We start from the raw sequence: 23010 nt of genomic DNA on the forward strand, positions 1-23010 counted from the left end.
GAAAAAAGAACTCTCTTATACTGTTGGTGGGGATGTAGGCTGGTCAGGTGTGGAGGTTCCTCAAAACACTAAAATGGATATACCATATGACCCAGCAATTCTACCATTAGGTATCTACCCCAAAATCACAGCATCATTAATTGAAAAGGAAACTTGCACTACTGTGGTTACTGCAGAACTATTTTCAATAGCCAAGATATGAAAACAACGTAAACCGATGAGTGGATCAAGAAGATGTAGTATATATACACATGGGATGCTACTCAGTGATCACAAAAGATAAACTCGTGCCATCTGTGGCAACATGGACAGAGCTGGCAGGTATTATGCTAAGCAAAATTAAGTGAGAAGGAGAAAGATGAATACTGGATGGTTTCAGTTATATGGGGAAAATAGAGAAACCAAACAAAAGGTCAGATGAGAACAAATTTTGAAATCTGTACATAGATCTGAGACATCCAAGAGGGAAGGGGGAGGGAGGAGTAGGAGAAAATTAGGAGCAGGAAGAGCATATTGCACTATGATTAAGGCTTCTGGAAGGGCAGTGTAGTGGGGTGGGAACCAAGGAGGAAGAGGCTCAGTGGAGGGTTACAGGGACTTTGGTGGTGGGTGTAGTGAAATAATAAACATTTGTAGAGGTGTGAACCTGTACTTCTAAGACATATACTGTGATTTAAATAAATATTACATCAATAAATATAACAAAAATTACTAAAACAAAAATATTTTGATGTTTTAAAAAAGGTTACATGTGGCCTATATGGCAGTTGACTTGGCATTGCTGTTATTAAATTCGTGTGATACAGCTTTCAACATTTCAACATTTAGTAGTATCATAAAAACTTTGAAGATGTTTTTCTTGCTGGGTAACTTGAAAATGTTTATAGGTTCTTGTTTAAATATCAACTTTTTAGCTATGTGAAGGAACTTTATTGCTCCACAGCTATTCACTAACTCTTCATTATGAATATCAATTACAAGGCAAATGGAAGCACACATTCAACATTTTCTGAATTGAATAGGAATTTGGGAAACATACACCTTAATTTTTTATGATTACTAACATTAAAACTATTCTCACATAACTCTTCCTTCAAATTGTTTCATGTGCTCATGGCAAATCTCAACAGTACAGCTAAAACAAGTGTCCCGTTAATTTACTAGGAAATTTTGTGTAATCTAAAGGAAAAACTACACATTTTCTATGGGATTCTTCTTTCAGATTCTTTCTGCACCATAATTGTTTATAAGTCCAATGGAGAATGACTTGATTGACCACTAAGATCCCATCAGTAAAATAAACTTGATGCAACCAAATACCTTCAGATAGATAATGATACCTGTATAATTATCAAATAGGAGCAATTATCTGGTTAATTTTGCCAAATGATGTCTTTAAAAGATGAATTTAGTTCCTCAAGAAGTTCTTGACTTCCCTCTTCACATGGGGAGTGGACAGTATTATTTGGATGGCATCCATAACCTAATGGCTTCTATACGAGTCAAAGACTGGGGATGTAATAGGAAAGGGGAATTAAAATGATTGAATTTATACCACCAACTTCTGTTGATTGGAGCTACCCATCAATGATAATTCCTCAAAGGGAGAAACGTAGCACTCACATGAGAAGCAGAAGAAAGGAAGATAAGGCATCTAGCAGGATGTTCCTTTGGGATTGGGCTGATTCCAGTAATGTTTATCAATGCTCTGAATGATGGAAGAGAAAGCATCCTTATTAGATTTTCCAATAACCCAGTTAGGCAGGAAAAAAGAGGAAATTAATTCAAAGGGACTTTGACAAATAAGAAATGGCCTGTCAACACAAGTTCAGAAAAGGGCAAGCGCAAAACAAGTATTAGGCTCAGACTATCACTAATCTGATAAAAGATGGGAATGGCCAGAATGAGTGGTCAGAACTAGATCTGGGGCTCTTCGGAAGGTGAATAAGAGTCAGTAATATAGTACTGTCACTGTGAAATACATGCTTATTGAACATTAGGGCATATGCAATAATAATGACAGGCATTAGCTAATAGATGAAAAAGAGACACAATCAGGGCAGGTTCAAGAAAAGAACATACCCCCAAGAGAGAAGGTGAAAAAGATACTTTGTCATTTAATATCTGTGTAGTTCCATGTTATTACAATTTTTTTGCATATGTTGTACCACAGGACAACACATTGTGCTAATAATACTAAGTCTTTCTTGAGTACAGATTTACTCAAAGTTAGAACTGATTCAGAAACAATAGTGCTACTCCAACACCACCACCTTTACAAGTGGTTCAATTTTCAAAATGACTGGACTGCTATCTGAAATTGACTAGTGTTTCAATTTTGCTCTTTATGGTAAATAACTTATAAATCACCATATTTCACCTTTTTGGTATAGTTCAACTTTTTGGTATAGTTCAATACTCAGACACTAACTATGGGCAAAATTCTCACCGAGCAACTGTTCTCTTTGAGGTTGGCTTTAACTACTAGGATGTACTTTTTAATATATCCTGGTTGCTTTTACAACCCATTGTTAGCTTGTCAGCTATTCAGTTAGCTAAAACCCTTGACAATTATTTGTATGTATAGTGTGTCTTTTTCTCTGTCACATAGGTTCCATTTATTTAGCACTGTGCCAAACTATTTTATTTTACTTGCCCTTAAGTTACAACTTAAAAAGTTTAAGTTCCAGTTCTAAAGTTTCAGTAATTGATAAAATGTCTGATAAAAGATTCACACAAATATTCATCACAAACACTTCTGACATTTCTTTTTCTAGATTTCAGAAGTCTATATTTTTCAGTTAATCCTTTCACACCCCAATTTCTTGGTTATTTTTATCACATTTCCTTAAGCTTCTAGGGGATGGTAACCATTGACTCAAATAGTTTGTTTCCTCTTGGGTTTGCTTCTATTCAGAAATAACATCAAATAAGACAGGTGAAGAAATGTAGTGGCACAATGCATTTATTTCATTATAGACACTGAAACATCCCAGTTAGTGGACATATTACAGGCTTGTAGTACATAAGAAGTACAAGATAACATATACTCAGGACAATCTCTTTTACCTATAATCCAGATCATAACTATGTGATTTCATTCTTTACTCACTGTATAAATCATTCCCTAACTTCTTCCTTCCTTCAAAGAACAACTAAGAACAACTTGAACATATTTTACCCCACCTTTGGTTGCTATTTCCTGCTTTGCATGTGTTTTTACTCATTACATCATCATTGACATAAGAACACACAGCTAGTTCACCAAGAATGGGACCCTGACAGCTGTCTCACTTGCATGGACTCTACTATATCCATTTTGAAAAACTCCAACTATGTTCTTATTAACTCTCATTTTTGAAATTCGAAGAATAAACACAGTATTAAGTCTCCTGCCGATTATTTATTTTCTTTACATTGTTTTAAAAATCCATATAAAGTTCCTAGATTCACTGGCCTAATGAATTCCATTTCTAGCAACTAATTCGAAATTATCTAGCTTCTTCAGGAAAATATATTATGTAATGCTGACCTCCGTCCCCAAATTTCTTTTTAAATTTCTTAACTATAAAAAAGAAGCATACATTATAGTATATTTTCCTTCTCTAATTAATATTGAATGCAATATTCCTGGGATGGCAATACCATTGTTATTTGCTCGTTAATATATTGTTTAAGGCAGGACCTCCTGGTGGCACAGGGTGTTGAGTGCAGCACTGTGTAACTGCCTGTGGGCTTTGCGGCGCGAGTTTGATCCCTAGCCCCCAGGGGAGCGGCCCATTTGGTGTAGCGGACCTCTCCTGTCTCACCCGCTGCTCCCCTCAGCAGTGTATTTCTGTACATCTACCTGTTCTGCTCCCTGCTCTCTCTGATGAATCTTCTCACCCCCCATCTAGTGCTAGATGGCACTAGATTAGCATTGAATCTAGTGCTATTGAATATTAGCTTAACATTTGGTGGTTAGTTTCCATTATCTTTTATAACATATAGCATTTTTTCATTGTAGAACAGCCAGACTATTTAAGAGAAATGCTTATGATAACTTCAGAGCCTTTTATTAGAGCTACCTGAGATCAAAACCAATTTTCCTGGATGTATTATTGAATGAATGTTTTCCTAAATACTCCAGTCCACATTTCAAGCCATCTTCTTATTTTGTTTTAGGTCCCTTATCTGTCCACCAACTCATCCATGAATCTTTTTTGTTTTTCATTATTAAGTGCTTGAGGCACTGTGTCTATAGTACTAGTTATGTAACAAAAAATCTGCCATTCTTATCCTCAAGAGTTTGTAATCCCAAGGGAAAGTACATTTAAATCCTGAAACTCTTCTAGTTTTTCTTGGATTGGTATTTTACTACTCAGAAGAACATAGGGTTAAATGCAGACTTAGAGATGAATTATGTACTATGTCATTTAGATCATTAATTTGAAAAAGTCAAACAGATTCAGTTTCATCATATATTCCTAGTTAAAAGTATGTTATCAATAAAAATAAGCATTTGTCTACAATATTGTGCTTAATTTATAAACTAGTAATTTTTCTTTAATTTTATTGTGATTCTATTTACTAGACTAATAACATGGAGCAGAATATTACTAGAATAATAACGTGGAACATTCTTCCTTCCTACTTCTTTCCCTCCTTTCTCTCTCTCATTAACTTTTTAATTTATATAGCCCATTGGTTTCAAGTACATGCTTTTGGAATGTTTAAATTAATCAAATGCAGTTATTTCTCATTTCTGTAAAGCTATCCATTCCTACCATTTATACACACACAAAAAAACAAAAAACACCGAAAACCCTCTCAAGATATCACAGGTATCTTTTTTCTTAAATCGTGTAGCTTTCCTTAAGAGATCATTCTTCTTTAATTGAGCATTTTTCCCTCTGCTGTACAGTCAACAAATGCATAATTTGCTACCATACAACTTCCATAATACTGAATTCATATAGAAAGAATCTTCTGAAATACACTGCTGAGGGGAGCAGCGGGCGAGGCAGAAGAGGTTCACCACACCATGTGGGTTGCTCCCTGGCCGGCCGGGGATCGAACTAGAGCTGCAGAGGCTGCAGACTGCCCCACAGTGTGGTGCTCAACACCCTGCAACACCAGGGAGGTCCTCTTTACAAATGTTCAAACATCCTTTGGATATAATTCCTCTTTGTTCCATCTTATCTCTGATTCCACTAACATGATGCTGCAGGAGGTGGTACAGTCCTTGTCAGTATGACTCCTCAGTTCTGCAATGGTGTCACTTGCCAGTTGTGGTGTCCTTCTGAAGGCTTCTAGCCATACACTGTTGATTTACAGAATCTCTTCAGATCTGTGCTATCAATTCTCTTTCTCTTTTTGCCTAAATTCTCTTTATAAATCAAATACTTTATATTATTCACAGGTTGTTTTTGAGACCTGATCCTTAGGACTGTCCACATTGATAATGTTTAGATATACAGATGCCTACGATTACTCTCCCCTTATTTAAATTCTCATTCTTCTCATCTTGGAAGCCTGGGAGGAAAGTTGTTGGAATATATTGTTGCTCTTCTTTTTGAACAGATTTTGTCTATGTTTTTTTGAAAATACTCAAACTTTCATATTAAAATTATTTATTATAACATCACTTATTTGGAAAAATGGAAACTGATCATCTATAGTTCCCAATTGAATAAATTAAAATATATTTATACTTTTGTAACACAAACTCATAACGAAATTTGAAAACAGTGACAACATTTTCCAAATCAAGTAAAGTTCCTATTTTGCCTTTTTCCCTATAGACTATTTTCAATATACATGCATATATATATATTTTCACATCATGTTAATAAGTAACTAATTAATAGACTATGAAAACACCGCATTAAAATTACATATGATAATTTGATAAATTGCAAGTGTTTTTCAAATGAAAAGTTTATCAATTTTTGGCAACAATAAAAAGGTGTGATAGCTAATTGGTCTTGAAACTATGGCTTATAAATTTAGTGCATTTTTAAAAGTTTTTTTATATGTGAATACACATATACACAAAGAAAAAAATCTACAAATTTCATTTCTCTCAACTGATGAGGTCACTTATTTTTTATCTGTAGGCAATGCTAACCAAAGTACTAGTATTTAAAAATACACATGCTACTCAGAGTTAACTTCTAGATGAAGGAATAAAAAAATGCAAGAAATACATATGCAAATAAAGAGGAAAAAAGATGGAGTAAAAGTACATAATTTTAAGACTGTTCCTAGGTTTGGTCTTCCTCTGAAAACTGGGATAAATTGGACTGTTTCCTCACATTTGACTAGTTACTTGGGGATAGGTAAGACCCCTCTGAGATGCTGAAGTTACTCGTTCCTTAAGGTCTCCTCAAAGTCCCCATAAGGGCATGTGAGACATAAAATCATGAACTTTTCCATGATTCCCTCTAAAACAATGGTATCTATTCCTTCTTTAATATGCCAGTGTGCTCTATTTACACGTCTTATGACTCTAACTTCAAAACACTGAATGAGCATGACTTTGACATCTGTGCACAATGTTATTATTGCCAGAAAATACTCTCTGAGGGGCAGGGTATGTAATCAAGAATCAGACCATAAATTTTGGAAAGATCTAAGAACTCAGCCAGTTCACCCATCCATGTAATTTCTGAAGTGTCTCCACAATACTTCTTCAAGCAGAAGAATCTTATGGGAGGACTACTTCCAACCTCACAGTGGCTTGTTCCTTCTTGGGGAAAATGTAACTTCTAGAAAGTTCTCCTCTAAAGGGAATTAAATGTTTTTTTCTGAAAATTTGAAATTTAACATCATTTCTATTCATTGGAAATCCCACATTGTAGGTTAAATTCCCACTGAGACAGGGGAGGCTGTATTATAATTTTAAATCTATTAAATCAGTTCAAGAAGCTCTAAGCTTTTTATTTCAGGCCAAAAAGAGCCCAGGGGCAGAGGTTGAGCTCAAGAGAAAAGGACACCTCTCTGAGTCCCATTTACTCTGTAGCCCTGATGACAATAGGACTCTGTTTTGGCCTTGTGGCTTTCATTAACCTTTATTTCATAGCCAACTTCTATATTGTGTGTCTTGCACTAGCAGTTGGTTTACCATTAGTGTTACAGTAGTGATATTATCTGTGCCAGACAGCATGGCACATGTGGCAACTAGCTTGTTGGAAGCTGCGGTTGGCAACAGGACCTCAGATGTTAAGAATATGTTAGAAACAGCCTTTCTTACATCCCCTATCTTCTATGGCCACCCCATAGCCATGTCTGTAAGCTTGGCTGCCAGCATTGCAGTCTAAACATTTTAAGGTATTGATACCTTAAATATTTAAGGTATTTAAGGTATCAATACCTAATATATTTAAGGTATCAAATTTATCATTCTTATCCTTGCACTTCACCTATTATATTTTAACTCTAAAATAACTCACAAATATATTTTTTATTCTATTCTTTCCTTCTATCTTTGTACACAAATATCCACTATAAGGAACTAGGGAGGTGACACTGTCTAGAGATGTGTAACCACACAGTATGAATGGCATTATGCTAGCACATCAAAAACAAACAAACAAAAAAATAAAAAACTAAAAGAGAATAATATCAACTCTTTTAAAAAACAGTAAAGTTTGGAATACTTTCCAATTTATTTTAGTAGGCCAGCATTACCTAGGTATCAAACAGACAAAGATTTTATTAGAAACTGTAGCTATTGTGTCACATGGACTTTAAGTGCAAAATTTTTCAATAAAATTTTAACAAATTGAATCAACTAAAATTAAAAGGCAATTTGATATAGTAAAAGGTACTGTATCAAAACTCATTGGGGTTTATTCCAGCAAAACTATATTGGTTTAAGACTGAAAATGCATTCAATGTAATATGCCATATTAACAGACTATAATAAAACATACAGTTTTCTCAATAGGTGTAGAAAAGGCATGTGACAAAAATCCTACATTCATTCCCAATTAAAACTGTCAGTAAATTAGGTATACGAAACCATTTTTAATTTTCTTAAGGGGACTTTTGAGAAAGCTACAGACAATATCACCAGTGTAGTATTGATGGTAAGAGACTGAAGCTTCCCTATGAATGGGAATGAGATAAAGGTATCTTCTCTCAACACGTCCATTCCATATGACAAGTAGTGTTCTAGCCAGTACAATAAGACAAGAACAAGATAGAAAGAACATTCAAGTTAGAAAGAGTAAAAACTGTATATATAACTTTATCACCTATATTGGAAATCTTATAAAATCTACAGAAAAGCTGTAAAAATTTAAAAATTAATAAGTGAATTTAGTAAGGTTGCAGAATACAAAATCAATGTACAAAAATGATTTGGGGAGTATATTCTAGCATGAGATAGTACTTAAAATTAAAAAAAATCAAATCAATGCCATGTAGAATAACACCCAAATATTAAAATATTAGGATTAAACCACAGCAAAATGTGTAAGATTTTATAGTGAAATTCATAAAACATTGCTGCAGAATTTAAGAAGCTATAAATATATATAAAGATATATTGTGTTATTAGACTAGGAAATTAAATATTATTGATATAAATTCAACCAAAATTTATTCAGTGTAAGCCCAAAGTAACTCACATGATTTAAAAAAATATATATAAATTGTCTAACTTACTCTAATACTAATATGGCAATAAAAGAATGTAAAATGATCAAAATATCTTTGAAAAAGAACTGTCAGTATCTAACACTAGCTTATTTCAAAGTTTATCATAAAGCTACATTAACCAAGACAGTGTAGTATTGATATGAAGATAGACAAATAGATCAGTAGATAAAAACAGAGTCAGCAATAGACCCATAAATATATGGTCAATTGATTCAAATTAAAATGACAATAAAAATTCAATAGGAAAGGCTATCTTTTTGCAAATACGCTGGAATCATCAGACAATTCTATTAAATAATTCGTACCTTTGCTTCACATGATTTATGGACGTTAACTCAGCTGGATCATAGACAAATTTTAAGAATTAAAACTATAAACTTCCAGAAAAACTCATAAGAGTAAATTTTTAATGTAATAGAGTTTGGCAAGGATATATTAAATATGACAAAGTATGAAATACAAAATTAAAAATAATAATTAACTTTGAAATTAATTGCTTCTGCTCAACACAGAAAGTGCTATGAAGATGAAAAGGTACACACACTACATGTAGAAATCTTCCAGTCTCTTAAGCTAAAAAGACAAACCTATTCTCCATGCATACCTTCAGAAGAGAAAAACGGGTAAAAGATTTCAGCATAGTTTTCACCAAGGAAAATTTGAATGGAAAATAAGCATAAGAAAAAGTGCTCACATCAATAGTTATTTGGGAAATGCAAATTAAAGCCTCATTTATATGAGATGCAAATACTTCCCTCCTGAATATTTTTGATATTCATATTTTAAACTTAAAATAATCTTTGACATGCATAAATGGATTTTTTGTAATATAAATATTGATATTTTATTGTAGGACTTATGTTTTGAATTGTTAAAATCCCCACCCACCCAAGTTATAAAAGAATACTCTCATGATTAATATTTTTTAGGTTTTCTATCCTTACATTTATATCTCTGATTCACTTCAAATTTATCTTGGAGTGTTGTGTTAGGTATGGAAATAATTTTATATTTTTCCATATTGCTAGTCAGTTATTCTAAAATCAATTATTTAATGTCTACTTTCTTAATCCTGGTTTAAAAAGTCATCTTTATCATAAATTTTATTTCTATATGCATATTTTGTTGTGCATCTTTATTTCTTATTTTGTCTCTTTGTTTTATTTGTATATTTATGCACAAAGATCACACTTTTAGCCACTGAAGCTTTATTATATGTTTTAATATTTGATAGAATTAGTTTCCCATTTTTCTCAACCTTTTAGTCATAAATATTTAATGAATTAATTAAAAATAACCAAGTTCTTACAGCTAACCAAGACAGACTGAAAGAAAATGTTCACTTTCTGAAGTAAGGGTAAAAGAAAGGGGAGGAAATATGAAAGAAATTAGGAAATTCCATATATGAAAGTTTTCAGTAAAATGAGAGTAAAGTCAACTGGTAAAAGAAAGAAGAGAATAAGTTGGATAGGCAACTTTACAAGAGTGGTAAAAGAAAATAAATGGGAGTTCCTCAAACTAAAAATACCTGCAGAGCAAAAGAAACTATCATTAAAACAGACAACTTATGGAATGGGAGAAAAGAACTCAGGCACTATACATCTGACAAGGGACTAATATCCAAGATCTACAAAGAAGTCAAACAACTAAACAAACAGAAAATAATCCAATCAAAACATGGGCAGGGAGGGCTAGGGTGAACTACACCCCAGGGGGTGGGAATTCTATACTGTCAAAACACTAACAAATATGTAAAACCATGGTACTTCAAAACAATAAAAAATAAAGGTCCCTTGGTAAATTACAGAATTAAATATCAGTCTAAAACTGAAAAATAATGTAGTGGTGCATTGTAAATTACACACACACACACACACACACACACACACACACTCTAGTTTATACCTTGCTCTAGGTCACGTGCCCTAAGAGGAATTAAAAGTCACCTAATAAGGGCCTTCCTGGGGGCACAAAGGGGTTAAGTCTCAGCACTATGAAGGTATCTGCAGCCACTGTAGCATGAGTTCGATCCTTGACCAGGGAGCTAACACACATGGCGCAGCAGACCTCTTCTGTCTTGCCTACTACTCTCCCACTTCTACTCGCCCACTTCTTCAGAAGGGCATTTCAGTAGATCTGTCTGCTCTGCTCCCCACTCTGTCTCTAGTGGACCTTCTCACCCCTGCACCTCTGGCCTACAGCCCAGTTCTCATGTTCATAAATAAATGAAATAAATAAAGAAAATTTATATGTCCATATATGTATTTTTCAAAAAAATTCATAAATAATAGCCAAAAAGTATTAATTAAAATATAGATAAAAAACTAAATATAAGAGCTAAAAAATATGACTCTGGGAGGAAAACAATAATAAATCTTTGTAACCTTGAATTAAGCAACAGTTTCTCAGAAAGGCGAAGAAAGTGTCAAGTGACAAAATAACAATAGATGAAATAGACTTTATCAAAATTAAAAATGTTTGTGCTTCAATGATACCATCACGAAAGTGAAAAGACATTCAACAGTATTTGAGAAAACAGCTGCAAATCACAGGTCTCATAAGGAGTTAGTATTCAGAATAATCTTACAACTCAATAATAAATGATTATCAAATTAAAAGTTCAGCAAAGGACCCTAGTAGACATTTCCCCAAGGAAGATACACAAATGACCAGTAATAATGTGAAAAGACACTAAACATCATTAATCCTCATGGAATACAAATAAAAGCTACAATGAGATACCACTTGATAACTATTAGAATGGCAATAATCAAAACTACAGAAAATTTTTAAAAGTGTTAGCCACAATGTGAAGAAATTGAACATTTAAATTGTAAATGTAAATGGTGCAGCCACTTTGGAAAAACAGTTCGGCAGTTCCTTAAATGATTGAAAACAGAGTTAGCATCTGATCCAGCGATGCCCCTGGAAAGGAAACATGTCCACATAAAATCTCACACATGAAAGCTTGTAACAGAATTATTCACAGTAACTAAAAAGTGGGTACAACTGAAATTTCCATCAACTGATGGAAGGATAAACAAAATGTCATATATCTATGCAATTTAAAATTTGCTGGCAAAAACATTATTTTTATATGGGGCCTCCTCGGTGGTGCAGCGGTTGAGCGCTGGGTTGTGAAGCTGCCCATAGTCTCTGCTGCACCGGTTCAATCCCTGGCTGCTCCCCGGCCACCAGAGGAGGGTCCCACATGGCGCGCAGACCTCTCCTGCCGCCCGCTGCTCCCCTCAGCAGTGTACTTCGGTCCTTCTACCTGTTCTGCTCCCCGCTCTGGCTCTGGTGAATTCTCTCACCCTCCCACGCTTCTGACTGTACCCAGTGATGGTATAAATAATAAATAAATAAATCTTAAAAAGAAAAAAAACATTATTTTTATACATGTTGCAACATGGTGGAATCCCAAAAACATTAAGCAAAAGATGTCGGAGACAATAGATGACACACTTTGTGATTCTGTTTATATGAAACATCCATAATAGACAAATCTAAACAGAGAGAAAGTAAAATAGTGGTTTCTAGGGCCTGGTGAGGAGGGGGAAAGGAGCGTGTCCCTACATGAGTATGGAGCTTCCTATGGAGTGATGGAAAATTTGCAGAATTTTGACAGTGGTGATGGCAGCATAGATTCATAAATACACTAAAATCACTGAACTGTATGCTTCATAAATGTCAATTTTATGATACATGAATTATATCATAAAGTTATTATTTTTAAAACAACAACAACAGCAGTAGGTAGAAGGCTGGCACATAAGTACAAATCAAGACTGCAGCACTAAACTCTGTACCTGCTTTCTCTTTGTATTCTCTATGCCACCTATTCACTTTAAGAAAAAAAAGTCGGGGGCCTCCCTGATGTCGCAGGGGTTAAAGACAGAGCACTATCAAAGACAGTCACTAGCCACTGCCACATGAATTCCATCTCTGGCCAGGAAGCTGACCCACATGGCAAGGCAGACCTCTCTTGCTGCTCCCCACAGCAGTGTATTTCAGTAGATCCACCTGTTCTGCTCCCCACTCTGTCTCTGGTGAATCTTCTCACCTCCCCACCTCTGACCTACACCCCAGTTCTTTTTTTTTAAAGATTTATTTATGCAAGAGCTGGGGTACAGGCCAGAGGCACAGGAGGGTGAGAGAATTCACCAGAGACAGAGCGGGGAGCAGAACAGACAGATGGACCGAAGACACTGCTTGAGGGGAGCAGCGGGCGAGGCAGGAGAGGTCTGCTGTGTCATGTGGGTTTCTCCATGGCCCGCCAGGAATCAAACCCATGCTGCAGAGGCTCCGGACAACTTCACAGCATGGCGCTCAACCTGCTGCACCACCGGGGAGGCCCATACCCCAGTTCTTCTATGCATAAATAAATAAATCTTTTTAAAAATAAAAATAAGCCGGTTTTACTTAAGAATATCTTTTATGAAGCATGCATTTTTAAATTTTTATTCAATGTAACCCTGAGCACATATATTTTAAACATTCTGCTTGACAAAATAAGAAGTATGCATAAAATACTTCCCCTGAACAGTAAAGTGTGATGATTATCTCTGGAACATGTACTCTTGAGAATGAGCTGCGAGCTGAGCTAGTTGCTTCATCATGAAGGATAACTTTTGCTTCTAAAAAATTGACAAACTATGGTTATTTAGATTTGAGTATTTGGTAGACATTTTCTCAAAATTTAAGGAAGTGTGACTATCACTTCAAGAAAAAGAACTTGACAGAATTTTTTGTCAATGATGAAATGGGAGATTTCAGGTGAAAATTAGAATTTGGGGAAACTTACATCCTCCACTGTAAGCTTAAGAGCTCACCAACACTTAGACAGCTTTCCTGACAAGAATCTGTATCATAATAAAATGTATCATTGGAAACTTCACATTAGTCATTGAGCCAATATTTTCCAAAGGACTAATGCAGGATGTTATAAAATCTTGCATTCATAAAAGATCCATTCAAAGTACAAGATCAATGTATCTTAATATAACAGAACATAAGATATGGTTTCAGATTCTTCCTGCAACTAACCTTGAAGAAACTGTCCTTTATCAATTTTGGTGAGTTATGAAAAATGACATTGAAAATTATGTGAAAAAGCTATTAACTGATTCCTCCAGTTTTCCAACCATATAACTGTTTGAAGCCAGATTTTATTTAAATACTGCAACCAAAAATTAGATGTTGATGAAATAGATCAGATGTAGACACAAACTTGAGATAGCATTTGTCTTCAATTAAGTCAGATAGTAAAGAGATTGACAGAAATGTAAATATTGTCACTTCTCCCCCTTTTTTTGTTTTTTTAAAAAAACACATTTCTTTTTCACAAAATGTTACTTATGGGATCATACACTGAGTTCATTAGGTATTTTTCTGCATTAATTAATTAAGGCAGAGCATTAGTTATCTTTTAATTTCTAATTTAATAAATCTCAAAAATATAATACTCAAATAAACAAAGAAACAAACAAACAAAAAAAAAAAAACAGGTTTGGGGATCCTTGATGATTCCTAAGAGTCTAAAAGTATCATAAAACCAAAATGTTTGAGGATCATTGCCCTAAATCATATAAATCAGGGTTTATAATTTTAAAAAATAAAAATTTAAATTTAAATTTAGGTCTTACATTTTGCTCTTCCATGGATGTGTTCTCTTTTTGCAGATAAGCATGCTAAGACCTGAGAGGTTAAGTAAACTGCTCAAAGTCACACAGCTTCAGAGGTATATTTGAACCTAGGAAATTTGGCTTGAAAGTGTTTACTGCCTTATTTCTAAGTGGCAATTGTCTGTGAGAACACCAATCATATTGTCAGGGGCTGTAGTGCACGGCGGTTGCTTTTTCTGTGCCTCCCATGTATTCAAACTGTTCTAAGCCACTGTCACACTTAATCATTAATCTACAAAATGGTTTTCAAAACTGATATTCTACTTCTAATTTTGAAAATGGGAAATTTGAGACCTAGAGACATTCAGTCACTTGCTCAAAGAACAGCTATTTAAGTACCAGATGACCTAGTTAAGGGTTCAGCGCTTGCTTAATTTCTAGACCCTATCTTAGCATTCGCCTTTATAACTCTAAAGATAGCCATTCTCCATATTCCACAAGAAAATAGCTTTTAAATAAACCAGATCTTGAAACACTTATGTTTTAAATATTCCTCAATTTATTATACATAAATGATTATTCTATACAGACCACATAATATAAAGAGTATCTATCTATCTCTCTGCATGTGTAAAAATAATTGTGGAAGATATACATTTTTGGCAAAATGTAGAATTTGGACTTCTATAAATTGTATAGATAGATGATTAAAACTAGAAACACCAAAATATAAGCTTCCATAATATTAGTAATAGATAATATTGGTTTTATATTAAGCATGAAATATTAAATACTTTTCAAGTATTATCTCATTTAATTCCTCGAACAACTCTAAGAAGAATTGTGTTACCCTTATTATATAAGGAGAACTTGAGGCTTGGAAGGAGTGATATATCTTACATAAAACATGTAGCAAGAAAGAGGCAGAATTGTAACATGCAAATTTGTTAGCAAAATCCTCATTGTTCATTTGCAGAAAATGTAAAATAAAGAAAATATTTTATCTTTTCCCAAATTTCAAATTATCTGAGTCTATTTTCTGATTTCTTTGAATGTTTATCATAATTTATCAATAATGACAGCACTATTAAGTCATTCTGTGCTACTGAAATATGGGTAATATATATAAATTAACTTATTTTTAGGGTTATAATTTTGGGGTTTATAATTAATTATTTCCCCCTTTCAAAATGAGCTAAAGGTAATGTTAAGTTTTAAATTTAATTAAATTTCATTTTCACTAGTACAATTTTCATTAACTGAACACTTAATGCAAAATAGGTTTTCGGTTCTTTAACTTCTGTTTTTTTCTAATTGTGCTGCAACTATTTGGCCTCAGGATTAGTGGTATTTCCTATTCCTATATCACTTAGAAAATCTCAAGTAAACTAGCACAGAGGAAACAAAAAAGGAATATAAAAGTTAATTTCTATGTAATGGTTTATGTGGGGGTACCTTTTATAAAAATAGTATACTTAATCATTATAAAGTTGTTTTCTTTTAATTACTAACATTGAATCATCATTTGTAATATCCAATTTTCTTTTGTGTGCTGTTCTCTGTTTCTGTCTGTTTTAACTTAATTTTTGACCAGGTTTCATTGCCATTTCAGTATCATTTGCATATTAGAAGACGTTGGACATACTGAGGCCAACTTCATTACCAATAAATCAGAGTTTCTCATTAAGAGCTAATGAGCTCTTATATTGTCCCTCTGATTATTACCCCTGTTCCGCTGAAAAAGAAAACATTTCATCTTTTTTATTTTCTTTTTCAATCCTACCTTTCAGGGCATGAGAATTTTTAAGGAATAGTAGTGAGATGAGTCTACCACATCTTCAAACTTGCTTTCTTAGACTCTAATGAGAGGAAGAGGCAATATTCTATTTTATATTAGTAACAGTGTTGCCTCTTAACTGATTTAGAGATAAGATTGAATCCGTGCTCTACCATCTAATGCCCAGGTAAGAATGCACATTTCATTAAATCTAGTAATGTTTCAGCCTCCTCATCTCTGAATGATACTAATACTTGCACAACTGGCTTATAATTAGTATTAACTCAGTTAACATAAGAAATCGCTCAGTATATTGTCTAGCATATGGTAGATTTGACTGGGAGAATTAATTGGTTAATCAGGGGATTTTTGCCTTTGTAGATTTCCTCCCCATTTGCTGTCCATATAAAGGAAGATCGTTTTCCATGAATGAAGAAAAAATATTTCCTCATAACTATGTAAAGATTTATCTCTGCTTTTGTTTTTAAGAGAACTAGTGAGGGATAGCAATTGATTTGAAATTAAGGGAAGAGAAACATGACAATATTTTATGAGAGTAATAATGAAAAATGAAATGGCTAGATATGTAACACACTATTTCTAACTATGGAACTGGGTAGTGGGGAAAGAAGCAACCTCATTAATTAATCAATAGGTGCATTAAACAGCTATATAAATCAATTAAATAGCAATCTATAATAATATCCTCAGAAAGAAAAGAGAAAATATTGAACTCATTGCAAAAGAACATATTATGCTTTGTAAAAAAATCAGATAATCACCAAAAACACTTAGAAATTATTGATAAAAAAGAAATTTTAAAGAGACAATAAAAAGTGTTAATATACATAAGAATAACAAAAAGGACAATTAAATGATCTGAAGGTTAAAGTTGAGCAAATATTTCAGAAAGAAGACAAAAATTAGTAAAAACAAGATATACTTAAGGATAACCAGATGAATTTTAATCTTTAACAAATACAGATGCAAAAAAGAAAACAGAGAAAATGGAAAATGGAAAAGAAGACTTTGGAAACAATGCTGAGAGAAAAAATCCCAGCAATGAAGAACTCAACTTTTCACAACACCCCTAACAATTAAGAACTTAGTTGAATGGAAATTGCTGAAGCCTATAGGTGAGTTATCACTAGTCTAATTTCTATTTTTTTTCTATCTTCCAATTTTTGGTCAGATCTTCTCCTCCTAATAGACTTCCATATGGGTGTGAGATCTTGTTTTTTATTTAATTTGGAATTAAGTTCCAAATTATTAAATTAGTATTCCCTGTTTTTGCTTTGTTTTCACTATTATTTGCATTTGTCACATACTGAAATTTCCCCAGGATCATAAGTTTTTGTTTCTTTAGTTACTTCTGGGATATCCTTTCCTTCTGTGCAACCTCCTCTAATGGCTTAAGAACGACCTGCTCTTTTTCAATAAGGATCACCTCACTTTGGCAGGGAGAAATCAGGTCTGGGGTAATTCAACTATGAGCTTTATAAATTCTGCTATATATCTTGGGGGCTTTGTTCACCTGGATATACTCGATGACCAGAGGGTCTAATCTAAACTCTTAATTTCATCATTACTCTGCATTTTAAAGATGTGTAGAAAAAAAATCAGCACTCTTCTGGGGTCACTGGCCCTGCATCCAGCTGTGTTCACTGTTTGGCCTGGGCACACCTACAAACTCGCTGAGTGGTTCACACAGCTTCTGTCAAGTGACATTCCTTAGATACTTGATGACTTCTTGGATATGTATTCACTTAGTGGCTGGGAAATTTTATGAATGTTCTTAAAATGAAAATAACTATTTGGACCTGTTGATTTGTATGATTTTGTGGGCAAGTTCTAAATCAAATGAGCAGCAAACAGTAAGATTGCTTACAAGAAGAGCTAGAATTATTTATTTTCAAGATTTATTTATTATTTATTTAGACATACAAGAACTTTGGTGTAGGCCAGAGGTGTGGGGGGTGAGAGGATTCACCAGAGACAGAGTGGGGAACAGACAGGCAGACCTACTGAAATACACTGCTGAGGGGAGCAGCAGGTGAGACAGGAGAGGTCTCCTGTGCCATGTGGGAAGCTCCCTGGCTGGGGATGGAACTCATACCAAGGTGGCTTGCAATAGCTTGATAGTGCTGAGACTTTAACCCCTGAAGCCCCAGGGAGGCCCCAAGAGCTAGAATTATTTAACTAGAATTCTCTTATCATTGAAAAAAAAGTCTCTATAGCCTAGTAGTAAAGAACCAGAATCATAAGAACTCATATGCTTGCTGAATTGATGAATAATTTAACTTTTAGAATAAGCAGGAACATCAACATCAGACCAAACCACGTGCCACAGTCCTCTTCTTCAAAGTTACCCATTACTAACACTGAAAGTCTGGATATATTAATTCTTATCTCTGAGCCTTATTCTCCTCTCCTCTGTAAAATGATATTAACAATATTAATGATATTAACAATAAATTTTAACCTAAAAGAAATAGCATTCATAAATAATATATTACCATATTTGGAACCTGATAAATAGCTAATAAACTTTCTCTCTCTCTTTCTCTCTTTCTCTCTCTCTCTCTCTCTCTTACACACACACACACACACACACACACACACACACACCATCTTTTTGGGACCCATAGATCAGCATCACACTGCACATGAATAAGACCTTGTAGGAATTTCCAATCATTACTTTAAAGTTGTTCCTAATTTAGTGTTCTGCAAGTGAAACCTTATTGTGGAACATTAAGGAACTCTGTCAATATAGACACTGTGACTTTTACTGGGAAAAATATCTGCTAAATTCACATGACATAAAATTGTTCAGTGATAAATTTCATCCATTAAAACATCATAAATATATTCTGGATGTATTCTCAATTTTACGCTAGTTAAACTGTAAAGTTTTAATACTTTGATTTCTATTTTTAAAATAAGGTAATATGAACTATTTTGAAAACAATTGTTTTCACTGTTGCTAAAAACCTATTTATTCAGTAAACTATAATACAAAATTGCAACTTTAAATTTCTAGCGCATAAAGTTTTGTCAAAGCAAAGTACATGAAATACAAAAAGGTGCTTAAATATTTTTGCTCAATTTTTAAATATTTCCTACTAATATATAATTCACAACTTTTTATTTGCACAGTAGTAGACTTAGATCTTACATTTATTCAAATTGAGAACAAGTTAAGATTTAGGGTTGGGATCCAGCTAGGAGGAATGCCTGAAGGAGATGAATGAGAGCTTCTATTATGCGCTGAGAAAAAGGGGGAACTTCTAATGTTGTTTCATTTAAGTTCATAATTTATGGTATAACACAGGAATGGCCACAGAATTACTTACAATTAGAACTATGACTTCTTTTCTATAATTCAGTTTATGCTCTTTATCTCTTTAAGAATAGTACTTAATAAAAACATTTTCCCATGCATTATTCTTCAGTCAGAAGGTAATTCAGTTTTGTCCATTTTTAACAAGTTATTCTAGTAAATACTAAAACTGAGGGCGCTGTATAACCATTTTTTAAAAAGTAGTAATTTATATTTTAATTATTATTAAAATATAGACACAAAAGGTACTAATTATAGTGTGGTTATTTGCCTATGCATATTTCATTGTGTTCTGGATTCTAAAATATTTCCTTTATCACAGGAGAACTAAGGCTGAAAGTCCATTCTAGTATCCACATAAATTATAATTATGTGTAGCAGGAGATTGTAGCTCTGGTATATAGCTTTGAATGATTTTATTTAATAAATTAATTAAAGTATGATGATTTTTAAAAAGATTTTTTTCATACATTAAAAAATAGTCACTGTCCCTACCTTATAAAGTTTTATACTTCATATAATCACTTGAAATTTACCCCTTTACAATAGGAACAGTTTCCACTGGGCTTAATGGAAAAGAAATGTCAGGTCCCATTTGCTAAAATTTCGTATATCTTACTTATATGGTATGAAACACCTGTCCTTTTTACATGATACAAAAATAATATATGGGAAATTGCCAGAAGATAGAAATGGTCAGACTAAGTCCCTAACTAACCAAAAAAATATGATTAAAAGTCTACCTGCAGTAAATAATCTTTCTTATTGTAGCTTCTATCTGTTCACATTATAGAGTCAATCCTTTGACTAAGCAGTGCTCTTATTTTTCCTCATCTTTCTAAATGAAAGTATAGCCTTAAGTATTCACAGACATGTTGGCCAGTATCAGGTTATCAAATCATTGTTTTCAAAAAGGAATGATGACAATTGTACAGTATTCAAATACATGAGGTGTAAATCTGTGCTCATACAGAGATATAAAGTAGGACAGAGGAGAAACAATAACAAAGGATGAAAGGGCATAACAGATGGAATTGAGGGGTCATCTGTTTTATAATTTTTAGACTCATCCCAGAAAATAACACTCTTGTGTTGTCGGACAAAGGAGATTCTTAGTTTCTAAGTGGGCCTTACCTTCTCCCAGTTCTGCCTCTTATAGAAAAGAGCACACTGGAATGGATGAATAAAGCAAGTGACACTTCTGCTGGAACTTAATAATGGGGATTAATAGATTTTTCAAATGAGCAGAGTAAGTCACAGAAACCAGGCACCTTTACGCAGATTCTTTATATATGTTTTATATGTCCTACTACAAATCTGATTTGGTATGAAGAATAACAATCATAATAATAGTTGTGGTAACATATCCATTACTACATGCTTTTTAGCATACATTATCTCATTTAATACTCAAAGCAGCTCTATTTATAGGTATCATCATTCCCCATTTTAAGAATAAGGAAATTAAATCTAAACAAGAGATAATATTTCCCCAAGGTTACACAGCTAATAAATGTATAATTCAGTATTAGAACCCAGTTGTATTTGTTTCAAGGTCCTGTGCTCTTAAAAACCTTATTTTCTGTGCTGTAAACTTTAATCTTTTGAAAGAACACTATGACAAAGCAAAATACTTATGCTCTTATTATTTTGAGAAGAATGTTTTGATAATGAAGGCTATGACATATTAGTATAGATTTCCAAAAGAGAGTGTTGAATCTTTTCTTAAAATGCCAGAAAATAGGCTGAGTGATCAATATTAATTATAGTAGCTAATGCTAATGAATATCAATTATGTTCCTGACACTGTGCAAAGCATTTTTATATATAACAGTTATGTGAAGTAGATGATTTTATTTCCATTTTATCAATTAGGAAACAGACTCAGAGAAATCAAATCCTCATTAGATAATAGATAGATTCAGAATTTAAACCTGAATTCTTATGAAATAAGTCACTCTTTTTCCTTTGTGCTACAGTACCACTGAGAGACATACAACTATTCAAAATCACCTGTGCAGGACATCTTTGAAGAAAACTTGAATTAATCAGTGCTTCAAATTATTCTTGGAGAAGAAGACTCGATATTGTAAGGATGCCAATTCTCCCTAAATTAAGCTCTAAATTTAATGAAATTGCAATCAATATTCCAACTGGAGGGCGGAAAGAGGTCAAAGAGGTGATAGCTATAGGGGAGCAGTTTTCAGCTTAGTGTAAGAAGGAATCTTATATGAGTTAGACTTACCCAGAAATGGAACAGAATTGTGAGAGAGTCAACCTTCCACCACTATAAGAATTCCAAATGGAGGATAAATTGACCACCTGTTGAGGGATTCTCAAATAGCATTAGAAAACTATCATTTACCTAGGGCCCATTTCCTAGGCATGGGATTATCCATTTTCATCTGTTATCTCATTCTGTTTTCATACTGTCATCATTTTATAGGCATATAATATGGTTGCTAGTGGATAAAAACACAGATTTTATTTTTTAAAAGATTTATTTATTTATGCATACAAGAGCTGGGGTATAGGCCAGAGGTGCCGGGAGGAGTGGGGTGGTGAGAGGATTTACCAGAGACAGAGTGGGGAACAGAACAGGCAGATTGACTGAAATACACTGCTGAAGGGAGCAGCAGGCAAGACAGGAGAGTTCTGCTGCACCAAAAACAAAGATTTTATAATCACATGGACTAGCAAAGTATGCACTAGCATCTCAAATCATTTGCTGCAAAACTATGAGATTCCCTGTGTGTCAGTTTTTCAAAATGGGGACATTATGACCCAATTTACTGTATTCTTATAGATTAAATATAATAATATTGGAGAACATTAACACTCACTGACCATATGTTTAGTTTTAGCAGGTAGGGTTACTGTTATTATTGATAGGGAGAACTGAATCTCAGATGAATTAAGTGATTAGCAAATATTTGATTGAACTAGGTACTCTTCAATGCTCTAAGATCCTATGATCTTTTGGAATTATAAAGAAATCTTCCCACCCTTACAATTAAAAAAAAAAGATATAAATCAATTTAAAAAGATGTTATGTAAAATCCATGTGTTATCTAACCATTTATTATCAGCTTAATTTAATGGTATGTGTTTACATGTACAATTTTAGCATTTTTAAATCTGTTAGAAGAAAGGAAATGCAAAATAAAGAATTTAAACCAGGCAACTCTTTGGGTGATTGACCTATTTTAAGATCTAAATTTTCTAAGGGACTAGAGAAATATTTTTTTTTTAAGTTGGAGGAAATAATTTTTAAACATCAATGTTTCTGGACATTGTTAAGAGAGTTATTATTTCTCCTTTGGCTCTTGGTAAGATGAATGGAAATTTCTGTCATTGCAGACCAGGAGACAAATCACTCTTTCCACTGGGAATACTTCAAAACCAGGACTGCTAGAAGAAGGTAGGTAAATGCAGTCTGAAGAGATTGGTTTTAACCACCTTGTGAAGCAAGTAATATTCAATATCTTATAACCAAGTTAAAATACACAATGGGAGACCTCTCTAGGACCCTAATGTTTAGTGAGCATTATTAAACTTTCATTTTCAATGTTTTCTCTCCATTGAACCTAGATATATGTATGCTTTATTTAACATGGATT

This window comes from Talpa occidentalis, unplaced genomic scaffold, assembly GCF_014898055.3.
Source record: "Talpa occidentalis isolate TD23 unplaced genomic scaffold, MPIMG_talOcc4v2.1 talOcc4.3, whole genome shotgun sequence".
NCBI classification, from domain to species: Eukaryota; Metazoa; Chordata; class Mammalia; order Eulipotyphla; family Talpidae; genus Talpa; species Talpa occidentalis.